The sequence below is a fragment of the Eptatretus burgeri genome, chromosome 5 (assembly GCF_056783735.1).
Source record: "Eptatretus burgeri isolate ZD-2024b chromosome 5, Ebu_testis_v1, whole genome shotgun sequence".
NCBI classification, from domain to species: Eukaryota; Metazoa; Chordata; class Myxini; order Myxiniformes; family Myxinidae; genus Eptatretus; species Eptatretus burgeri.
Window position 1 is genome coordinate 77,598,658 of NC_140965.1, and position 19,493 is coordinate 77,618,150.

General features: G+C 41.0%; 2 protein-coding genes across 2 annotated transcripts in view; both read left to right on the forward strand.

Moving 5' to 3' along the window:
* Positions 1-19,493, forward strand: part of ECD (ecdysoneless cell cycle regulator) — a 464,207-nt gene that overhangs the window by 159,060 nt on the left and 285,654 nt on the right. The gene's annotated exons all lie outside the window — the stretch shown is intronic.
* LOC147026747 (G protein-regulated inducer of neurite outgrowth 2-like) overlaps positions 6,925-19,493 on the forward strand; it is a 137,019-nt gene continuing 124,450 nt past the window's right edge. The window contains exon 1 of the mRNA XM_085882518.1: positions 6,925-7,746. The gene's annotated coding sequence lies outside the window, so the exon portion shown is untranslated. The remainder of the gene's footprint in view (positions 7,747-19,493) is intronic.

Genomic DNA, 19,493 nt, shown 5'->3' on the forward strand with positions numbered 1-19,493 from the left:
CCCTTCGGTCTCGCGGGCCTTTTCGGTCATCCACGGCCCACGACCATAAAGGTTTACGAACCCCGTCTACCCCCTTGCCTATGAGGGGGTCATTTCTTTTGTTTTCGTATGCATGCTGTGGTGCCGTGTCCTGCCAAGTAGAAACTGTGTAAGTGACTGTGCTTGTAAATAATAATCGTAGTCTGTAGTAGAACTTTCTATTTGTTGCTTGTATATTGCATGACTGCCCTTGCTTGTGTTGTGTGTGCAACATGTGCTTATACTAAATGTCCTTGTATGAAATGTATCCCGTTTGTCGCGTCCTCCTTTTACCACATTGAAAGTGCCATCTTGCATCGTGGAATGAGTAGTGGGTTTTTAACACCCGAGTAAAGAAGAATCTGAACCGTCGAGGTCGGCGATAACACCACTCGGTTATCCCTGTAGCACGGAACGAACTGCTTAAGCGGTTCGTGTCCTAAGCCGACCTGCGGCGTGGTGCAACCCCTCGGTAGGTTACCCGCGTGGGTATTTAGGTATATCGACATTCGGCGATTCACCCTATTTCGCGCGGGTAGAATGCGGACTGGGTTGTGGTGAGGTTAAACCCCCACCTGTGACTGGCTCCTGGCGGTAGTTCCAGGAGGGTCAGGACTGAATTGTCCGTCCGGTGGGCGCCGCGGTTGCGATTGGAGTTACGCGGCCGATCGCACGCCAGGCGGGCCAGAATTCGTAACAGTATCAAGGCTATCTCTGTATACACTAATGTGGGGCACAAGATGCCCAGATCATAAAATATAGTGATGCACTATTTATTATGGTGTTTACAATTTGTGATTTCTTTATTTTTTCAGGTAGTGATATATTCCTTCACATAACAACTTGTGCAGAGACCAGAACCAGAAAAAAATACAATATGTCAAAGAAGAGTGTGAGATGTGTATATCTCAGTGCAGCTAAGATATAGATCATGCCTATAAAATTATCTTGGAATGCACCTTCAATCATCATTTATATCCTAATATATTTTCTTTTTACTTAAATAGTAATTAGATATATAATAAAAAAAATTTTTTTCCCCTTTTCGGTTATGTCACACCCCACGTTACGGATAACGTTACTCGTGAGACACAGTAGTGTTCTCAGGTTGAAACCTTTCCCAGATTCTGAAGGACCTACACCCAACATTTGGTGCCTCATGGTGGTACTACTGTTTGACCTTGAAAGAATAACGGCCAAATGCACAAACACTTGAAAGTGTTTATTTGGATTACACAAATATAATCATAATTGCTGATAGTGAAATAGTAATGTTGAAAGTGGAATTGTCATGGTGAAACTGGAAAACCCACAGACTTACTAAAAACAGTTTGAAATGCCTCATCATGTATCTATTTCTACATAAACAGACTCTGCTAAAGATTTTATCCTTAAGTTTATATAAATTTTTTTAAAATGTTGGTACCCTTGTAGCATGATATAAATACCATGAAGGAACCTTGGTGGACACTTGCCTGTTCCAATTTCATGAAAACCAATGGTTTACATTTAATTCAAACAGGAAGATGGCCACAGCTGCTGCAGTTGGGAGCTTCTTTACGGAAGAAGAGAAACTTGAGGCAACAATCGATGCCAATTAACTTGAATGTGGAGAGAACGGTATCAGAGTAAGGTGAGTGTAAGACAGCACAGTTGGTCCCAACCATACCCACAGTGATAATAATACTGTTTTTGCACTCACATTCACTGTACCACATTATAAACACACCAAATGATGCAATTAGGGATTTATGAAATAGTTGGGAGTTTTGTGCGATGCCAAATTAAGGGTCGACTATAATCGTGTAATCACAAACAAATAAATGAAGCACCTTCGAGGTCAATGAATAGGGGTAAAATTGATTGTCAACTGTTATTTAATTTTTGCATATCTTTCTTTTATTGGTCATATTAATAAGCCTTGTGTTGGCTTAGTGGTTAGGGTAGCTGGCTTGGGATCCTCAGGTCCTGAGTTCAAATCCCACTCATCTGTTGAATCAATACCAGGTGGGGTTAACTCGACCAATCATCCTTCTGAGGTCGGCAAAATGAGTGCCAGCTTGCTGGTATACTGTGTCGAAGTGGCAACCCGTCCAGGATTGTGTCCAATAGCCAAGGAGACTGCTTTGGCAGCACCAATGCTATACACAGAGTCTGGTCCCAATGGATGGATGGATCTCCAGAGTTGTATAGTGGTGGAGGGGGTTTGGAAGGAGGATAGCATGAGGGGAGGGGAAGGCAGCGTGAGGGGAGGGAAGGGAAGGCAGCATGGGGGAGGGCAAGGCAGTGTGGGGAAGTCAAGGCAGCATGGGGAGGGGAAGGCAGCATGAGGAGGGGAAGGCAGTGGGGGAGGAGGAGACAGCATGAGGGGAGGAAAGGGAGAGGCAGTGTTTGGGGAGGTAAGGGGGAGGCAGCGTGGCCAGAGGAAATGGAGAGGCAGGCAGTTTGAGGGGGGAGAGGGGGAGGCAGGTAGCATGAGGGAAGGAGAGGGTGAGGCAGGCAGCATGAGGGGAGGAGAGGGGGAAGCAGGCAGCGTGAGGGGAATGGAAGGCCACGTGAGGGCAAGGGAAGTAAGCATGAGGGGAGAGGAATGGAAGGCAGTGTTAGGCAGCGTGTAAGGGGAGGTTAGGCAGTGCGAGGGTGATAAAACATGCCCAAACAGCAGTGTTTTCTTTTTAACCGCCATTTTCTATTTAAAGCCGGGCCGGAGCATTTAAAAATGAACACCTATGCTCTCTACCTGGCAACGGCCAACCTGCATGTATGCCTCCCTCCCCACCCTCCATACACATTCCTCTAACCTCCTCGTGGTCCATGCGAACTGTGCATGTGTACCTGCGATATACACATCCTTTCAATCACACACATGCACAGATTTCCCCACACCCACGCTGGACAGTGGCACGTGCCATGTGGCTTCGATGCCGCAGCACGTCCACTCCCCATGTGGATTCGATGCCGCAACACGTCCACTCCCCATGTGGCTTCGGCGCTGCAACACATCTGTTCCCCATGCGTAGAAGCACATGGTTCGTGAGACGGCCGCATAACCTCTTCCACAGCCCAATGGACCACAGGCCTGGGTGCAAGTTCGAGTTCAAGTTCAGATCGCGTGCCCATGAAACCTGCGCACCCCACAGACATAACGAACTATGCAGGCACGCACACACCCCACGGAGAGCCATGTGTACCCATTTGTACCATGTCTGGGTGGACTGTCTCGGTACCTCTTCATTTTCAGCAAATGCCGATGATCATATTGCAGCAACTGTTAATATATTTATGTTAATATTTTGTCATGAAAGCAGATCACACAAATTGTAAAAAGAAAACTGCGTACCCAGGTCAAAAAACCAGTAAAGACCAGTAGCTTACTGGTCAACTGGTACCAGTTGAAAACCAGTAGCCAACTGGTACCAGTAAAGCCAGTTGGTTTCTTACTGGTTTTAATATGGAAATTGGAATATAGTGATATATTACCAGTTGAAATACATGTATTTAACTAACTGGTATCAACTGGGACCAGTACATTGTAACTGGTATCAACTGGGAGACCAGTACATTGCAACTGGTATCAACTGGGACCAGTACATTGCAACTGGTATCAACTGGAACCAGTAAGACTTTAACTGGTACCAGTTGAAAACCAGTAGCCAACTGGTACCAGTAAAGCCAGTTGGTTTCTTACTGGTTTTAATATGGAAATTGGAATAGAGTGATATATTACCACTTGAAATACAATTGTATTTAACTAACTGGTATCAACTGGGACCAGTACATTGTAACTGGTATCAACTGGGACCAGTACATTGCAACTGGTATCAACTGGGACCAGTACATTGCAACTGGTATCAACTGGGACCAGTACATTGCAACTGGTATCAACTGGAACCAGTAAGACTTTAACTGGTACAAATATGAGCTACTGGTTTTTTCAACTGGGAAATTGGAATTCTGACTGAATTTAACTGGTACCAGTTGAAACCAATAGAGACCAGTTAAAGACCAATTAGAACCAATAGAGACCAGTTGAAAATGTGTACTGGTTTTAACTGGTTTTTCGACCTGGGTAGGTAATTGCCAAAGAAAGGATCCCTGCGGACTGTATTGCCATGGATTGCAAAATCAGGTTATAGAGCACGTCATTGCACTCAATGAAGTTACACTTTCTGCACATTTCTTCATCTTTTCTTCACTAAATATAATCTCCCGAACAGTAGAAAAAAAATTAAGCTTCATGCCTTGCTTCGATAAATGCACTTAATTTTAAAAATCACTAATGTGTTGAAGTTTTCAGATTTCACTCCAGATTTCGACATTTATTTAGTCCACCATATCCGATTCTCAAATCAGATATACTATTTCAATGATATACTTTAATTCATCGGTGAGAGTACATTGTGTTTCCAAATCAAGGCATGTTTGAATAGGCCAAACAAAATGGCGAATTAAGACCCCAGCAAGCTGACAAAGAGCTGACCAAGGATGAGCCTTGATAAAGGCTAATTAAATAAGGCCATTAATTATCTTCAAAATGGGTGTTTAAATTAACCCAAACACCCAATTTTCATTCCTGCAGTCCCTTGGAGTTCCCGTAGTAAGTATGCAAATTTTAAGGCAGCTAGGTTTCATGGTTTTTGAGTTATGAAGGAGACACACTGACACACTGATCCACACACATTGACATTTATTCGTATGGATGTACATAAGCCGTATGCATGTTTTTGCTTCATGTATATACATTGTTATTTTTAAAATGAAATAGGTTAAGCCGAGGAATGAATGGAACACGGTAAGGAGAGAGTTTCTTCTTCTTCCTCATTTTGGTTCTTTTATCGGCTCGAGCATGCGTTAAACGCAAACAATTTTTTCTTTAATCTCCCAAACAATAATTGGGACTGGTCGGGGACATATATTGCAAACCAATTCTCACTCTTGTTTATAATGATAGTATTTTAAAATGACAATACATGTCGTGAGTCAATGTTTAAAGTGAATGGTGGTGCTGTGCATTGTGGTCTTTTGGAAATGTAAAACTGAAGAGAGAAAACAAAAGCTTGTCAAATTGTGTGAGTAAGCAATGTGAGAGAAGATTGATGTGGATGTAATTTTGAGTGTGTGTGTGTGTGTGTGTGTGTGTGTGTGTTTGTGTGTGTTTGCTGTTGGGCTAGATGTATGAACACACCACAAGTCTGAATATGAGTAAAAAGGAAAGTTGAATATGGACCGATTGCATATATTTAACTTCCGAACCATCCCCCCTCTCCTTAAAAAAAAATTATTGGAATTTTCTTTTGAAATTAAACACTGCCTGGAGATGCCCGGAATATCAAACTATGTCTGAATTTGACAAATTAATACATTTTTAGCAGTTGGAACCATTGTTAAGTTCAATTCTGGAGTTTAAATTTTGTAATTCAGCTAAGTTTAAGAGATTCTCGAGGTTATGGAATGTGTGGAAATGAAATATAGCCACAAACGCTGGTGTCTCTGGGTGTTTATAAGATTTGCAATGTACCCAGCAATTCGTAGCTACGATGAACAGGCGTTCGATAATATGAGTGAGGAAAGTGAAAATAAAAAAACTTTATCATTAAGAAATCATGGCCTGTTCCAACTCAAGGCATTGTAGAGCAGACCGAACAAAATGACGAATTAAGACCCCAATGAGATAACTGAGGAAGTGCCTTCAGACCCTATCTGGGGAAAATGTCATGGCCAAGGATGTGCCTGATCAAGGAAATAATTAAACAAGGCCATTAATTACCATCAAAAGGGGTGTTTTAATGAACCCAAACATCCAATTTTCACTCTTGCACTTCCTTGGAGTCTCCCATTCTGGAGTTATGGAGGGAACACACACACACACACACACACACACACACACACACACACACACACACACACACACACACACACACACACACACACACACACACACACACACACACACACAAACACTGACATTTATTCGTATAGATTATTATGCTTAAGGTAGTCAGTCGGGATTAGTATATATTCCTTATAAAGTTACCCTTCCAACTCCTGTCATATGTTTGTTTTACCCTTAAAAAAACACAGAGGGCGTGAGGGGAGGAGACTATGGGTGCACTCGCTACGGTATCATGAAGTCGACATGTAACACCAGCCAAGGTATTAAGATTACATCACAGTGCAATTTATCCACATAATGGGCTTCTCACAAATGACTTTGCAGTCCGTTATTGGTGGTGGCAGCCATGCTAATGTCAGTGCTTCTTTCCTACAGATAACGTTGACTGATACTGCCCAAAGCTGAATAATGGTTCAACCGGAGATGCCAAAAGAGAAAGCGCAGGAACAATGAAGACTTCGAGTCCAGAAAGAAAGAAGATTGTGTGCTTCACTTCAGTGCATACAAGCTGCTCCTTGTATGTATTTCATGCTCCCAAACATTTCACATTCTTCTCTGAAACAAAATATGCTGACAAGAGACTGCACCGTCTGCACGAAATATGACTCTGCAAACTTGCACAACCACTAGGCTGTGTGCATCGAGGATGGAAGACTGAGCAACTGAGATTGCGGCAAAAGCAATTGCACTTCCAACTAAAATGGCCAGGGTGTGATTTGTAAAATTTACAGTGGGGGTACATAACAATAATGATATAAAGCTGAAGTCACTTTACAATTAAAATATGTCACTAATTAATACATTTCTCATACTGAAAAAACAAGTGATGAAAAAATAATCTTGGAACTATTTCAGTTCAACATATACAGATTCAAAACTTATTGCCACAAATATAGGTTTGAAAGAACAATCACGGACACGTATTTTTACAGCGCGTGCGCTGTATACAATTGCACCGAGTTTGAAATGTCCCTGGCGTCATTTCGTCTCGTCATTGGCGTCTCCGGTGGGTCCGGTGTCCCCCCCCCCCCACGTGCCTCAAGACAGCCAATGACGGCCGTCCGGTAGATGCAGTGCGTAACCTCGACGGAAATGGCGACAATTGACGGAAATACCCGAGTATTTCAATGGAAATTTGTGAAAGTAATGTGTTATATATGTGAAAACCATTTAATATATTGCTTGACGGAAAAAAACCAAGAAACGCTCCCCTCATGCACGAACGAACGAACGAACGAACGAAAGACGTCATTTCCGTCCACCATGGCATTTCACGCCGAACGCAGAAAGCTAAGTTCTTCTTATGCCATCATTCTCTTTAATATTAGCCAAGTGTTTCGTCATGCATTAGTAGTTGAAATTTACTTACAACAAGAACGAAAAAATAATCTCCTCAGATTCAACAAGAACGAAAAAAAACCCCGAAAACATCACGTGCAGGACAAGACCAATCGAGCTGAAGGAAACGATGCTGTCACTGCACTGCTCCTGATTGGTCAAAGGACACCACGTGTGTTGTGTGGGCGGTGTTATGCACGAGGATTCCAGCAAATAGGACTGGACCAATCATTTTCGTGATGTACCTCATGCTGCATCGCCAATCCTCGGCGGCACGTGATACCATTGGACCAATCACGTTCGACGATGTACCTCGTGCTGCATTCTGACAAGCTCTGGATCAGAGCGAGCTTTGATTGGTCAAAGTAGTGGAGAGGCGGCGATAACCCCTGACGGATGGTAATGATCAAGGAGGAAAGGCGAGGCGTCGTTTTTATAGGTTGAAACGTGGAGGAACGGAAGGAATTCTTCTCCTCGGATCCACTTGCAACACACAGGTATCTGTTTCATAACCCAAATCACTTCACTGCGTCATTAATAATAATATTTTTCTCCTTATTTTAATTTGTACGATTTTCTTTTTTTGATCAACGTTAAAAAGCTTCCGTGACAGCTTTCGACATTTTCTTCATCCGCGGGTCTTCATCGATATTTGTGAAAATTTGATTTCCGTGGGAATGTGATCTCACTGTGAACGGCCGTCCTGGTTTTACCTCATTCTTTTGCGGCCCCCTGGCCCTGCCACGCTGTATCGAACGATTTCATTACTTCTGTTATATATAAAGATGCTTATCACAATAATAATAATAACAAGATTTTTACATTTCAAATATTAAGTACGCTTTTTAATTGTTTTTTTTAACATTAGTGAACTCATTTGCTTCACCACACGTGCTGTATTGAAGGATTTCACTTGTTTTAATGTCAGATCAAATATGGCAATGTAATGATGATGACGTCGTCAATTTTCATTGGTTGTTTGCTGTGCTTCGTCATGTACAGTTTTGTAAGATGATGATAACGGATAAGTGGAATTCCATGTGATCCACTTTATACAGTCAAACAGCATGATCCGGTCCAGTGAAACCAAACTCCTCTATTTTTTTAAAATCATGTTCACCATGATGTCCTGCTGATCTTATATGGCCAAATTAACAAAGGTTTTTAAGAGTAAGAAACATGTAGAATCGCTAACCGTGCCATGATCACCCATTCAAAGTTAGTTGGCAATCGCCAAAGGGTGATTATCTAATATGGATCAAAATCTAATGGCAAGCGTTTAAATAACAAAGAAGCTTTTACAATGTAGTGAGGGCATGGTTAACAATGCATTTAAGACCTTGAAGCAATCATTAGGTTACACTGTTGTGGATTATGCACTGCAGCAAGGATTGCTGGTAACTGAAGTTATAATTACGGTACTCTGCACATAATTACTCCTTAATACAAGAGTTAAAACGATAGTTGGTTACAGTTGTAATTACAGTTATCTTCAGAGAATTACTCCTCAATACTGGAGTTAAAACTATAGTTGCTTACAGTTCAAATGAGAGAAGTATGTAGATAATTACTGCTTAATACTGGAGTTAAAACTATAGTTGGATACAGTCCTAATTACAGCAGTCTGCAGAGAATAACTCCAGTAAAAGGACGTATGGTTTATAATTGGAAGTTTACATGGAATGGTGAATATGGATGTGTTAGAATTAGAATTATATCCAAAGAATTACATGGTTGTTATTGCTAGTTTACATGGGATTGTGAATATGGATGCATTCGGAGTGCTTGAATTTTTCCTGGGATGCGGTGACTTCAATTGCCATCATGCCAGTTGGATGGGTGTGAGTACCTCTCTCACCTGGCATGGCACTTCAGCAAAGGACTTCTGCGACTCATTAGAACTGAAACAATTGTTCAACTTCCCGACCCAGATCTCAGCCAATGGTACTCCATCTCTTCTGTATTTGATTTTGACCAATTTCCCAGAAAATGTCTGCTGTTATTCTGCTGCAATCGGTTCATCTGACCATTAGCTTGTTAAAGTGGTTATCTCTCGAGCTGTTATGAGAGAACCACCTCAGTGCCGATGAGTCTGTCACTTCACTCAGGCTCACTGGCAGGGTCTTCAAGCAACCATCAAATTTGTAGTCTGGTCGCCCATTTCTACTTTCTCCGACTTCAACTCATCCTGGGAATTTTTTCAAAGAAACTTGCTCTCTCTCATGCACAGATCTATCCCATCTCATCTTCAGTTGTCTACCCTTCCTCGCATCCATGGTATACTGAAGCTTGTGGTGAGGCAGTTGTCCTAAAACAACTTTCCTTTGCCTCATGGAAAGCAAATCCTACTGAAGGCAATCTCAGTTCCTTCCACAAAGCTCGTAACAAGTGTGTGTCTACCCTCAGGAGAGCCAGAAAACAACATCTTTCTCATCTCAAGTCTGATCTCTCAAACGTGTTCCCTCCTCCAAATCCTGGTGGTATCTAGTTAAGTCTGTTTCTGGTGTATGTTTCTCCTCCATCTCCTCCCTTATCTCAAATGGCTGCACAACTGACACTGCACATGAAAAAGCTGAATGCCTAAACTCCGTGTTTGCTTCCAAATCTGGTGTCCCAAAGCCATTGCTTTCTGTACCCACCGTACCCATTCACGCACAGCTGTTCCTGGAGTCTGCCCTTTTCTCCTGACAAGGTGGAGAGCTTGCTGTCAAACCTTGACTCTGATTCTGCAAGCAGTCCAGACGCATCAGCCCATGCATCCTAAAAACCTGCAACTCTGCTCTTGCTTACACTCTCTCTGTTCTATTCACCCTCTCATTTCCTCAAGATAATCTGCTATCTGCTTGGAAATCAGCAAACATTACTGCTCTTCATCAAAAAGGTGCAAAAACTGATCCCTGCAACTACAGACCAGTCAGCCTGTTCCCAATCATCAGCAAGGTCATGGAATCAACGATTGTTTCTGACATCAAATCCTTCTTCTTCTCCAATTGCTTGATTTCTGACCATCAACTTGGATTTAGACCTGGTCACTCAACCCTGGACATGCTACTTCTGCTCTCCCAACATTGGATGGAGGTCCTAAATGCCAAACATGAGATCACAGCCATCCCCCGAGACATATCACAAGCTTTCAATATAGTCTGACATCCCGCACTTCTCACGAAACTCTCTTCCTATGGTATCCAAGGCAATCTCCACTCATGGCTCATGAACTTCCTCTTATCTCCTATTGCAGTCAATATGTGGCTCTTAATGGAATTATCTCACCTCCTCTACCCATCCACGCTGGAGTTCCTCAAGGCAGTGTTCTCGACCCTGTTCTTTTTCTGGTTTTCATCAATGATGTCTCAGCTTCTCTGGAAAATCCTCGATCTCTTTGCTGACTACTCCACCCTCTATCGTACCATCTCACATCCCTCTGATTGGCAGGCTGCAGCCTCTTCAGAATCTGCAGACCTGGATAAAATCACAAGCTAGTCAAGCACTTGGAATATGTCTTTCGATCCTGCCAACTATCACACTCTCGCTATGTATCCAGACAAACTTTTAGACTGGTCCATGTATGACCTACTTGTTTCATCAAGCAGGAGACCATCGGTCCATTGTTGTGCATAAAATTTGAAGCTTGTAGTGAACCATATCCACTCATCATAAGTTGAATCACCTTTAATAGTTTGATCATCTGGCCAACTCTTATTAGTGCAGTTTTTATATCCTCGTGGAGGATCTCCAAGTCTTACTCACATTGTTGTTCTTCATCTTCTTCTTGTGGACTTTTTTGTTTCACAGCCTACAGTTTTCATCGAAACGTCCTGAAACTTGGCATATATATGTAAAAATTCCCTGCGCAGACAGTAACCATCTCCGATTTTGAAAATTCCTCCGAGAAAAAAAGTTGTGACGTCAAAATATCTCCGCTAATGGAAATCACCTAAAAAGTTATCTCTGAAACTAGGCAAGCTTTTTAAATTCTGTTTGCGGGAATCGAACACGGCATTAGCAGAGATGAATTACCGCACATATGATACATCACTATGATGTCATATCAATTTTTATGACTCCATTCCTATTTTTTGACATTTTTTTGTTTCACAACCCAGAGTTTTCATCGGATCTTCGTGAGACTTGCCATGTATATGCAGAAAGTCCACGCGCAGGCAGTAACCATCTCTGATTTTGGAAATTCTTCCTAGAAAAAAAGCTGATGTCATAATATCGCCGCTAATGGAAATTGCCTATTCCATTATCTCCGAAACTAGGCAAGCTGTTTGAATTTTGTTTGCGGGAATCAAGCCGGGCATTAGCACAGATAATTTATCGCAAACCTGATACATCACAATGACGTCATATTCGTTTTTATGACGTCATCATTAAGAGGACGAGGATCTTAGCTCATTTGAGCTTGTTTCTTGTCTGAGTACTTGCAAAAATTATAACATGATTATTATATTTCTTGAATGGAGGTTATGTTTTCTCCCCTCTCTGTTTGTTTGTTCGATTGTCTGTCTGACTGTGGGCAGGATATTTCAAAAAGTTGTGGATGGATTTGGCCGAAATTGGGTGTGTGAAAAGGACGAATTGATCCAGATTCGGATAAGAGAATTTGTTTTAATTTCCAAGTGATTCTTCACCATTGAGAGATATGGCCAAAAACGATATATAGCAGGATATTTCAAAAAAGTTATGGACGGATTCTGATGAAACTTGGTTAACAAGTTGGTTCGGTGACAAGACCAAGCTTGCCGATTTGATTTTAGTTGAGGTCTGAATCCAGATCCGGTCTCTCAGTGGGATATAAAACGTAAAGTGTTCAGCTTGGTGGAGGAATGTGCGCTACCAAGTGCTGTTGTAGTTGTTCATACTTCTGCCACGATATAAGCTGCAAACTATCCAAACTCTTTGACAGATGTATAAAATATTTGTTTTATCCAAATACGAATTTGGGTCATGGTGCATGTCTCTTTGGAGCTTCCCTCCACCTTTCTTAGGCTTCGATGCATTTGGTTACCTTTGCCCTCCCCTCTTCCACCACCTTGAAAGATAAACATCTTCTTATGCCAAGCTGATTAGGAGTACAGAGAGGATAAGAAAGGGAGCATGTATTGAGCATAAGGGGGTATGGGTGGGGTTGGGGAGAGGTGATAAAAAATTTACCACTATTGCATATGTTGTAAAAAGAGGGTCCCCCAAAACATACTTTACAAAACGATGAGGTTTATCAACTGCAGTCGGTGTTGGTTAACCGCTTGCTGGAGGAAACGAAGTGCAGCTGACATTTCGAGAGTCAGTCCTCCAGACTCATTTATTCCCACAGTGATCAATATCCTCTTATCGGCTTTCCGTTGATAAAACACATTGCTTAACATATCCTTTGATGCAGGGAGACAAGTCCAGTATTCCATTGTTTATGAATGAATCTTTATTGATGTTCTCATGTCACACATTGCAATTGTGTTTAAGCTTTGAACAGGTAAACGGGAAACTACCAAAAATATTGTAAGTATGAAAAATGTCAGAACGAAAACTGAAACCATTTTGGATGATGAACACAGAAACAAAAACAAGAAGAAATTCAGAAGAAATAGAAATGAAAACAACTCGATATCTGCAATCACAAAGCGATCGCCAAGGGGAAACCTCCTCCGACCAGGGGAGGCTTACCCTTGGTGATCGCCTTCGACTTACCCTTGGACTGTGATGCAATGATGTCCATATTTTTTTTTGGACCACCATATGACCCTGACCTTCAGCATTTAGGGATAGGTGGAATTAAAGAAAATGTGTCCCATCTACAATCTATCCAAAAAAAAAAAAAACAACATCATGAAAATCGGAGGAAATTTATTGAAGTTATGATCAAGCAGGTGTTTGTTTGTTTATTTGATCACAATCCGAAAAAAAGTAGGTCAAGGACATGAAACAAATATCAGGTGCACAAATTCAGTGCAGGTACACTATTACGATGCAAGAACATCTTAGAAGGCCAAGCGGTATTTAAGATTCCACATTGGTAAAATTGAGCGACGACAAAAAAAAAAAACATCTTTTTTTCATACTGCCATTTGACATTGACCTTTAACCCATAGGGGTATGATGCAAAGTAAGCTGAAATGCATCTTGCTCTCGGCTCTCTAGAGAGGGCAATTATGTTCTAATCGAACAAACCTGGGTCGAATTTTGGTGAAAATGTTAAAATGGCTACAATTGGGTCATGACCTTAAAATTAGGTCAAGGTGAAAAACATGTCAACCATGCATACTTTTTTATTCCCATTATTGATGCAACATTTCATTCAGAAAGTCCCAGCTGGATCCAAGATACAGCTCGGACATTGGCAAAAAAATGGAGAAAACCTAAATGGTAGTTTAGTACTCCCAGGCATAACCTTGATCTTTAACTCGGAGGGGTATGATGTAAATTAAGCATACATGTGCCTTGCTCTGGGCTACCTAGAGAAGGCAATTTCGTTCCCATTGGACAAACTTTAGTTGAGTTATGGTGAAAATGTTAAGATGTCTATAATTATGTCATGACCTTAATAGGTCAAGGCCAAAATATATGGTCAACCCAGCATACTTTTTGTTCACATTATTGATACATAATTTAATTCTGAAAGTCCCTGTCGGCTCCGAGATACGGTTTGGAAATTTAGAGTGTTGCGAGTGCAGAAAAAAAAAAACATCTAAATGTTGGTTTAGTACTCGTGGGGGTCTAATAAACTCTGTGGTACCATTAAAAATCGAGGGTGTTAATTGTCGGAACAAACCCAACAACAGCAATAAGCCTGTCCCTATGCTTTGGTAGGGGGGAGGGGGGAGGGTTGGTGGGCTTAACTGGAAATTCAGAAGAAATGGAAAAGAAACTCTCACTGATTCATATACCATTTCCTGCCCACAATACCACAAGTAGGCTTATGCTAACTGCACATGCCCCACACATCCCACTTGGACTTCACATCAGGTGTTCAATATGTTACACAAATTATTTACAGAATTTACTATTGTCCAACAAATGTCGGTATTTATTTTCAACAAAAAGTACATGCAATTATTAATAAGTTAATATTTTAATCTTCTTTCGATATATATATATATATATATATATATATATATATATATATATATATATATATATATATATATATATATATATATATATATATATATATATATATATATATATATATATATATATATATATATATATATATATACCTTGTAAAGTGTTTTGTACTATTGTGAGTATCTTGTTCGTATAACTTTTTGAATGTCCTTTGTATGTACAACAATCTATACTCGACAAGGAAACATACACAGGAGGAGGCTATTTGACTCTTTAGTCCTGTGATTTATCCTTGATCCATTTAGAGCTGCAGCTATACCAACTATCAGACCGACTTGATCCAGACACATCATGGTACCATGGCAAATCTTCGTACATCTAATGAATGTGAGGCATGATATGGAGTTCAAAAGTGGTGCCGTTTCCCAGAAAACCGACATTAAATGGTTGCTTACAACTTACAAAAATGAACGTTTTCTAACTTTATACATTTATTCCCAATTTTCTTTTGCTGAGTAAAGCTGATATAATACAATCAAAAATCATCATCTATCTATGAACTGTCATCATTATCATTATCATGATCACCATCTTTATCCAAAGAACTGTGAGGGTAGCTGTTTCTACAGCCCTCTTCACCTTGATATGGACACAGTTCTGTGCAAGGTTGGTTATGCTAACAGCATGTACAATGGGAGACACAAAATAATGATTTCTGATGGTTCGATAACACTGCAAGTTCTGCAGTAGCTCAGACACCATTGGCACTTGGAAGAACACCAGTGTCATTTTCTCCTCAACTTTTTTTCCATCCATGGTTTGGTGGAGCTCCAAGATTCGGCTTGACCACATGATTAGGCTCTAAGATTAGGCTCAAATGATTCACATTGCATTGTAGTTTGCATTGTACTTGCATTGCATTGTACTTCCTCCTTCACATTCAGAGACTTTAAGCCAAATCCTACCAACATATGTTGCAGCCTAATCTTACCAACTGGGGGTCTTTGCAGACCCCAACTCAAAACCATACATTTCACTAAATCTGCCAAAGTTTCACATCAATGACTAAATATGGTGTTTTAGTGATAAAATCAACAAACACACACAAAAAAAGAAAAATAAATATAAAATTTAATATCAACCTACCAAATAGGGGACTTTTATGACTCCAACTCAGAAGCACTAACCATCATATATATTTATTACTGGCACATTTTGGGAAACAAACTAATAAAACATGAAATACATTGTTAAACGAATATAGAAATAACATCAAAATGTAGGCCTGGGGTCCAAAAGATCCTTGTTGGGAGCATTATGATTGATTTACTACGTTTAATTCCTCTTCGAGAGCCAGGTTGCTGGGGCATGTTCCATTACCAACTAGAAGGGCACTCGGAAGAGCGCAAACCTCCACACACAATGCCTGATCCACGAGAACATATTGGGCCCAATATATTTTCGAAATATCATGTTATACATCGTTTTTGGCCCCGTCTCTCAATGGTGAAGAATCACTTTATGAAATTAAGTAATTCTCCTATCCAGATCCGAATTCCGATCTTCACCAAAATCGAATCAATTCGTCCTTGTCACACCCCAACACGTCCTTCAGGAGAGAGATAAGTGAGAGTTTGGGATGTGTCAGGATTGAAAGATATATTTTAAGTGTTTGACCAGCTTGTGATTCAAGGACTGAAGAGAGGGAAGAGGCTTGCTTCCTGCCTGTCGAAAGGATAAGGGATGTTATGGCAGCGGGTGGAGTCTTCAGCAAATAGATAACGAGGATTTTCCAGTTGGATAATTGATGAATAATTCATTTAGAGAATCATTTATAAATCAGCAGTCTGATGCAATATCGTTTGGTCATTTGACTGGTTTTTCATAACCTGTTGCTATCAAGACCAATTAGATATTTGAAGTTTTCAGTTCATGTTTAATGTTATTAGCAGATTTAGTGGCATCAACAAGTGTTATCTTTCTGTTAAGGACGATACTAGACAGGTCCTGGTTTCTTCTGCAACAAAGTTTCTCTGAGTGAGCAGATCAGCGAATAGAAGTGCTTTCTTGTTCTTAAAAAAGACCCTTCTCTATCTGTGAAATTGGCTTGTAGAAGCTCTCTCATTGGGTGACTGGCCAAACGTTGTTGTTGACATTTGTGGCACACTCTTGATGTTAGTTTTACTGATATAAGAAGAGAGGCATTCAGAATGGTAGAGTTTCTCTGGCTATCAAATCTTTCTTTGTAATGGTATGCAGCATATCGTCATCATCTCTGTCATGGGCTGCGGTTTTCAGATTGTCAGCTCGTTCATTGTCCCAATCTTGTGCAGTGTACGTCTTCTTACGATGTAGCTTTTTCAGGCAAACGATGCATTGCTTTTTCCAGTAAAAGTTTGGTGTGCTGGATCTTGTTGGCCTGTAGATTGAAGTTGTTGCTTGTTCACCATACAGTTCCTTAGCGATGTGCACTATTAGAGGTGATTTCATATGACAGGTTTGTTTTGCTTGTACACATCCTGAAAGCAACTACTGTGATGAAGAATTACTCACCTATCTTGCAATACTAGTTTATCTAAATCACTGAACTGGTTAGTCTTATGCCAATGTAATTGTCTTTCCTTATTTTGTTTGCAGAAGTCAAACTGTTTAGTCCATTTGTTGCTGCAGTTTGAAGCTTTTTATCTTTTGGCATTTTTGGACTTGAAACACACTTGATACAATCACCAGCGAGTCTCTGTCTCTTTGGTCCACGCTTCAATGGACTAACTTGGTCATCAGCACTTGCCATTATGTTGTTTGCTCTCTTATGTCCGATAAATAACAATGGGAAACTCTGTCAAGAAATCCAATATTTTCATACTTATATGTTGTTTCTTCCACCATCGAAGGTGAAGGAGGTTATGTTTTCACCCCCTTTCTGTCTGTTTGTCTGTTGGGTCGCCGAAATAGGTGACCCTTATTGTCAGTAATTCTGTCTGTTTGTTTGGATGTTTATTCGTTTGTCATCAGCATAATTGGTAGTAAACGTGGGCGGATTTTGACCAAACTCGGGTGGTAGGTACATCTTATGACCTAGTGCTTTGGAAATTGTGATGGTTGCCTAGTTGTTGCTAGGGAACGCTTTGGTTCCCTAGCAACAACCGAAAAACCTTCAAAATCTGTACCGTTCACACGAAATCAATTCCGAAAGCCATTATCCCACGTAGGGTTATGAAATTTGGCACGAATGATCTACAGGTGAGGCTCTATCAAATATATTCCGTTTTTTGTGAAATATGGAATACTTTACCTGCAGCGCCCCCTACAATTAGGGTGTGCGCTAAAATTGGCGAAAATTGAAGGCCCCCTCGCGACCAGGTGAGTGCATCGATACGAATGAAACTTTGCAGGTTCATGGTACTCAATGAGTACTACAACTTTGCCTCAGGACATATTGACCGATTTCGCTTAGGTCAAGGGTCAAAGGTCAATTAGTGCAAAAATCGATAATATGCGAGAGCTGGAGGTGCCTTTGTGCCAAATGCTACTCCTCCTAGGGTTATGGTCGGATGGTCATGAAAATTCACACTAATCGTCTGGAATACATTGTGCACAAACGATCGTGCCGGGTTTTCGATTTAGATCTTTGTTCACCCACAGCACCCCCTCGAAATTTGGGGATTTCCGATTTCAAGCCGCATTTTCGGTACTTTTCATTCAAATGGATACCGAGTCGTTATCAGTGGATGGAACTGGATGAGATTTGATATGCATAATCTTAAGGTGATTCCCTATCCGATTTGTGACATCCATTTTGCTCTATATCTTATAGTTTCCATGCTTGGCGACCCATTGCCGCCTACCGGCTTGTCTGTTTGTTTGTCTGTTTATGTACAGGATATCTCAAAAAGTTTTACCCGCATTAAATTTTGGACTTGGCCAGCCGACTTGGGATTAAATCCTTCCCTGGTCAACATACGTGTGCACAAAGGATCTGAGATTAATTGTGGCAATGAAAGAGGTACTGGAGTGGTAGATTTGAGACAGTTTGATGTAGTTAAAAATGAATTTTAAAAAGTGGAAGTCCATTTTATAAAACTTCGGAGAAATGAAAATCAAAAGGTTCCGTTCAAGGTTGCTCCACATAATCTGTCATCTTTTTCCATTATATTTACCCCCCCCCCCCATGCACACTTCAAGTGAGAGTGGGGTGAAGCAATTGTTGACTTTGTCTGTCTGTCTACAAAAGTCAGCTTATGATGAAGGAACAACTTAATTTCAATTGAATATTATACAGTATTTTCAGCACAAATCGGAAAACGAACCTGTAGTTGAGTGTATTTTTGCTCTGAATTCATCCCGATCACACATGCACATGGAGGAGAGAATATTTTTTACTCTGTCTGCCTGCCTGGCAGTGAAACAAAATTGAAAGTCATTCCAAACAGGAAACTTAGTGTTTTTAGCAACGTCATAAAGGCTTTCATCCACAGCTTGATGGAATACAACTCTCCCCTCTGGGCTCGCTCCCCCACCTCACACCTTGCTCAGCTTGATGCTGTAGAAACCAAGGCCTTCACAAGCATTAGAAGCTCCCATTATGAAACTGAGTCCATGGGCTTATAGTTTTCCCATCGCAGACAGGTTGGTGGTCTCTTTGCCTTCTACCGCCTCCTTTCTGGTGTTATACCCTCTGCTCTTTCCTCCTCCCCGCTCCCCTTCCAGGTTTCTGCAGGGTGCATGTGGTTCACCATCAACCCCCTTCTAGGGAAACTTCCAAAATCCAGAATCTTGGGATTAAATTCCTCTTTTTTTGGGGGCGGGGGGGGGGGGTGTATATAGGGAAACTTCCAAAATCCAGAAGAAAAAAAAAGTTCCTCTTTTTTTCCTGCCTTTGGAATCTATTTCCACATTCTCTTCAATCTCATTGTTCCCTCCAGGTCTTCAAGACGGCTGTTCGTCTGCATCTCAGATCATCCCCAATCCAAAACGATTATCTTTTCTGCCCCCCCCCCCTTCTGTTAATCCCTCTGCCTCCATCCCCAAGTCCACCTCCTTCGAAATTTACAGTTTTTCCTTCCTGAGAGTTTGCTTCTCTATCGATCTTGTCCACCTCGTGCATCCTCATATACCCCTCTTTCCTCCACACATCCATTATTTGTCGAAGTCTCCCTGTATTTTATCCTTCAACCCCATT